We start from the raw sequence: 6379 nt of genomic DNA on the forward strand, positions 1-6379 counted from the left end.
TTTTAACAAATTAAACTAGTTGCTTTATATTTGTTGAAGCTTATCAAAAAAATTCACCTATTTTTAAACATTCCTTTTTTAAATGTATGCTTTATACTCCTTGGCTTTTAACAGATTAAACTAGTTGATTCATTATAGCACCCATAATAATGTTCACTTATACTCAGTCTAAACATCAATAAGCATATATTCACTAAATCATTTATGTTAGTGTAAGCTTATTTAAAGTTTAAACATGTGATAAAATGATCTATTCGATTGAGGAGTATTTTGTTTTCTTAGAATCATGAAGTTCAAGCTTAAATGCAAAATAGGGTTAGCCAACCTAGATTGATTAACGATGATGCCTAGTTAAATAAGTAACATAGATTAATTTTACGCTTATGTGTGTTTGTGTGTGTGTGTGTGTGTGTGTGTGCGCGCGCGCGCGCATATGTATGCATATATGTATGTATGTATGTATGTATGTATGTATGTATGTATGGATATATATACATACATATGTATATATATATACATGTATGTATGTATATGTATATGTATATACATACATGCATACATGTATGTATGTATGCATGTATATACATACATGCATACATGTAGGCATGTATATATATACATATACATACATACATACATGTATGTGTATGTGTGTGTACATATATATATATATATATATATATATATATATATATATATATATATATATGTATGATATATATATATATATATATATATGTGTGTGTGTATGTATGTATGTATATATGTATGTATGAATATATATGTGTGTGTGTTTGTGTGTGTTTGTGTGTGTGTGTGTGTGTGTGTGTATGTGTGTGTGTGTGTGTGTGTGTGTGTGTGTGTGTGTGTGTGTGTGTGTGTGTGTGTGTGTGTGTGTAAATTACAACTAGATATAGTTGCTTTGCAAGAGCGCAATCAACGTGTTTATGTAGGCAGAACGGGGCATTTTGTTGGTTATGATATATTTTTTATGCGGGGGTGAGCAGTAGTTTTCTGGTGCTGTGGTTCTTGTGAAACATGCGCTTCGGCCCTCTATGGCTCTTAATGACTGGGATGGTAGATGGATTGTCATGCAATGCCTCGTGGCTATGCTATAGTATCCTTGGAGGCAACATGCTTTTATATGTGGGGACCTCAATAATGCCCCACAACTAGGGGATACTACATCTGGCCATACGCATATGCTAGCTTCTGAACGTCACCTTTGGTCTCAAATAGTGCTTTAGATGCATCTTGTTGACCTTTGGACAAAATCTAGGCCATTTCATTTTGGCTATACCTATCAGCATAATGCACAATCCAATTATCGAGCACGCTTGAATCGGTGGCATATCGTTAATGTACACCAATATGATGCCTATACTTGTCACATGTGGGTGGATTATGCCTTCCCGCACTCGAATCATGCTCCCCTTCGGTTGAGGTTCTCTTTTCTTGAGATGTAGAATGACAGTCATCGCCAAAAGGCTTCTCATTGTCGATAACAGTTATTTGCAGCATGCGACTTACAAAGACATGGTCCTGATGCCATAGACCCTCTGTGGACACAAAACCTGATTGATGTTGATTCTACCTGGACTACCTTTACTACTCGTATGCAATGTGATTCGCAAGTACATGTTCGCAAGTACATGACGAATTGCACCATCTTAGAGAGGCCGTTGTTCAGGCCAAAAACACTTGCCAAGAGTTGACAAAAATTAGTCACATGTGGGATTTGTCTCCGATCGAGGGTGCACATCTTTGTCAGGCTAGGCAGTTCTTACAATACAATGATCACATGAAAGTTGAAAAATGGGAAACTAAGGCTAGGCAAAGAGCTTTCATTGACAAGGACTGCTTGTCTAAGGAATTTTTCAAAGAATTGCATTGTACAAGACAATGTGAAAACATTTGTCGAGTTAAGGATGCTGATGGTTGCTAGAATACCTCACGGGCACAGTCGGCCCAGGTTTGCGTGAGTAACTATGCCAGACAATTTGGGCAAGTTGCATTTCCATCGTATGATGTTCTATTAGCAAGACATAAGCTTCTTCAGCATGTGCATCCGATTGTGTCCCCAAAGCAGGCATTGTAGGTTGAGGCACCTTTCACGGAAGAGATGCAATAAATTCATGTGGTAAATGGAAGTCTTCGGGTTGGGATGGTCTCACTGTAGAGTTCTTTCTTGCATATTGGGATGCCCTTTCTCCTACATTATTACATATGATTAATTATGATTGGGAAACTCAACAAATGTCGGTAACTTGGGAAAAAGGGTTGGTCAAATTGTTCCCCAAGAAGAACTTGTGTGAATCATTCTGACCGGTGACCCATTACGCTGATTCATGTTATCTATAAGCTGGTTGCTAAGATGGTGGTTAATCGCATTAAAGGTTTTCTACATGATGGCATGCATCCTGCTCAGTATGGGTTCATTCCCCGTAGACATATTATGGATAATATTGCCAATGCTTATGTGGGGATAGAATATGCTAAGTATACTCAGTAGGATGTTCTCTTACTCCAAGGGGACATTACCAAAGCATTTGACACGGTACAATGGGATTTCATATTTCAGACTATGAAATTGCTGGGGTTTGGAGAAAAAAATGCAACACATCATATATTGGATGTACCGTGATAGTAAAGCAGCATGCATTCTGCCTAGAGATCTATCTGGTGAATGGACTCTCCGTCGGTCAGTACGTCAAGGTTGTCCTCTCAGTGCGTTGTTATATGCAATTGCTACAAATCCGATGCTTTAATACATGGATCACCTTATTGCTTACAGGCAGCTTACATGGCTTAGAGATGCATGGAAGAAAGACTATGATTGCACAAGCATATGCTGATGACTCTTTCTTCACACCTAAGAACACGGAAGAGGATCTTTCACAACTCATGAATGCTTTATTGTTGTATGGTCAGGTTGCAAAGTGAATTTTCAAAAATCTAGGCTTCTGCCATTGTATGCAAAAGATTGGCATAACATTCTCTGGCATGGGGAGATTATTCCACCTACGGAACTTGTGCGACATCTTGGTTACCCTTTGGGGTGGACAGTCACTAAATGTTAGCAAACAGAATGGGTGCTTACCAAGCTGAAAAAGAAATTGGAATATTGGAAGCTAGCCACTTGGCCATTGCATGTCCAATTGCACATAGTCAAATCGATCTTGGTTGCATATATACAGTTCTTTTTGCCTTTGATGATGTTCAGCAAGCAAGACATAGCCCGCTTCATGTCTACCATTTGCAGATACTTTCTAGCGGCCGCCGCAGCATGGCCATAAGGACCTTAGGCTACTTTCCATGGAGCACCTCTGTTCGTCGAAGATGCATGGGGGACTTAATATTCTTAATATCCACATTCACATTCTGGCACACAAGGGGAAAATGATGCTTGAGTTCATGAAAGGTGATCAGCCCTAGGCTGTCATGATGCGCCATTTTCTCTCGCATTTGACTGCTGATGCCTTTGGCAACTCAACAGGGTTTCCTTCTTGGACACATTGATGGGGCAGAGTTAAGGGCTGCCCTTTTGTGACCTATATGCTTTCTGACTGGAAACACATTCTTTATCATCTTAAATAGACTGGACGGGACACTCTTGATGGAAACTCTCTGTGTGCTGAGAGCTTGCATTGGTCGAAGGTGTTTGCACTTCCACTGGCTTTGCAGGAGCCCGGACGTTCATATTTTATTCAGTTATCAAGGATCCATACTGTGGGTGATGTGCTTGATGATGCAGGAAATGCATTGTCTTTTCTAGCAGTAGTCAGACAGTTTGGATTGGGTCTGCACTATCGCTCCCTTTGGCATGCACTTTCACAGATGCTCTAGGACTTTCAGTCGCGATACCCAGTCTTGAGCTTACGCATCGACTCAAGGATTGGGCCCTCTACTCTAATGATCCAGGTTGCCATCCATTGCTGTTGGCAGATGTTACGGTAGCCAAGTTGTATAAGGTTTTTCTGCCACCCCATTTCAGATCATGCAAATTGCATTTGGTCTATGACTTGTGATGCACGCTGGTGGCGAAGAAGATTGTGGCATCTCTGGGCTTGTAAACTGCTGCTTCGCCAACGAGTTTTCTTATGGCGGGTCATGCTTGGGGTTTTCCCAATTGGATAGGTTTTGGCACACAGACACATTGCAATGTCCATGAACGTGTCACAGATGTATGGCCTCGCAGGAGTCCATGACCCATCTCCTCTAGCATTGCCTTGAGACTCGTGATTTCCTACAGTTTCTTCAGTAGCTTCTACACGCACGCTTCCCTGGTGCTTCCTTCGGCAAGCTTTACTAGCTATTTGGAGTTCTCCCTACTAGGCAGGGGTATGATCTTTTTTTCACCTGGGTTCGCTAACTGGGCTCTTTGGACTCTATGGAAAGACAAAAACCATAGAGTATTTGGTGATCTTCCTCCAGCTAAATACCACTTCTTCTGAGCGTCTCTGCGACAATCGTTCTTCAACTGTCTGCGTGCCTGTGATCTGGATTACCTTGCATACTCGTCATACATTGCTATCTTTTGGTGTTGTAGCTGCATGTCCTCTTTCTAGGGATTGCTTACTGTAACATAAATATAAATAGACTTCACCAAAAAAGAGTGTGTGTGTGTGTGTGTGTGTGTGTGTGTAAAGAGAGAGAGAGAGAGAGAGAGAGAGAGAGAGAGAGAGAGAGAGATTGAGATTTTGACATAGAAAATAATATGAGTGAGAATGATGTATGTGATTATGCAAGGTCCTTTCTTAAAGAAGGTTTGGTATGGCATGGAATGCACCACATTATACCTCTCACAAGTCAATTATATAAGGGAATAATAATAGCTCTGGTCAAAATTTAGAGAGGGTAAGAGCATAGCATTTTGCATGTAGAGTTAAGATTAGTTCTAGATGTCACTCAAATAGTTCACTAAGTAAACCCAAATTCTGTGTCACATCTCACATAATGCGGAGCGTACGGCCCAATATCACTTGCAAGGTGGAGCCAAATGCCACATGTAAGGAAATCAAGGGTTGAGATTGTGAAGTCCCAATTTTGAGAACCAAGGCTTAGCTCAAAACTCTTAATCATTGTCTTTCTTTCTAGAGACTTGATTAATAAATGGTTAATCCATCCTACAAACTCCACTAGACATATGCTTTCATTAATCAATTAAGGATACCTACATCTATTCCACCCAAGGCCAAATAAACACATAGATTTATTCCCTCCTATAATTTTCCCTTTGGCCCATCAACAGAACAAGACACTTGAAACATTGATTGAACAAGTCAATTATGAAATGGATCTTCCCCATTTAAGAATTATGTCTACAAGCTATCCTTAGTAAAGGGCTTCCTCATATGTGGCCAAATTCTATTATGCCGACATTGATTGACTAATAAAGCTCATTAACCACTCAAGAAGGTTCTACTTTTACCAGGAGTCATGAGCTCAAATTATGTGCTCCATCGTGCATATTATGCACGACATATTCCTAAGCAACATATTTATTATTTAAGCAAGCACTAATTAATAAATATGCTAAGGTTCAAACTAAGGATTGAACCTTAGCGCCCGTCGGTCTCCATCTGTCCAACAACTATGCAAAAGAGAGAAAGCTTAGCAATCGGGCAAGAGAGACAACCAAGAGGCCGTGCGAGAGAACGAGAGATCTCACGAGAGAGACTCGATTGAATAGAGAGAAGAGAGACTCGCTTGAGAAATCTCACCACCAGAAAAGAAATCCCACCACCTTCATTCTTTGGTTCATTCTTTGGAGAGAATCATAAGGTCCCACAAAAAAAATTAACCTCAAAGATTTGATCCTCTCACTAATTAATCAATAACGACGAAAGCAATTTTGCTAGACATATTCAGGCTATGCTATATTAAATAATTAATCGAGTGCTCCCCACCTAATTAATTATTTGACTACCCCACTGCCCATGTATGAGCGGAGGATTGGGCATGAGAGATTGCCTGCCCATGAATTATGGGCGATGGATACCCACCGCCCATGTATATGCGGGGATTGGGATTGCCGGCCCATGAATTATGGGCAGGCATATTTATGGGCGGTGGATACCGCACCCACATCAGCATGGGCAGGCAAGGTGTCAGGATGCTAAGCCCTTGCCTCAACAGTCACGCCTTGAAGACATGCCGCCCAACCTTCTGCGGCCCAAGCCTTATCTCGAAGATATGCATCCCAGCCTTCCTCAGCATGTCCGCTACCCCTCTCTCCGCCTCTCTCCCACGTTACTCCTCTCTCTGTCACTCACAGTTAATACCTCTCTCTCTCTCTCTCAGTTAAGTATGCGACTGGAACCCTCTAGATTTCTCTCGAAAAGATCTCTCCAAAATCCTACACAAACCCTACACACCA

The sequence above is a fragment of the Cibotium barometz genome, chromosome 24 (assembly GCF_041138505.1).
Source record: "Cibotium barometz isolate CiBa-2024 chromosome 24, ASM4113850v1, whole genome shotgun sequence".
NCBI classification, from domain to species: Eukaryota; Viridiplantae; Streptophyta; class Polypodiopsida; order Cyatheales; family Cibotiaceae; genus Cibotium; species Cibotium barometz.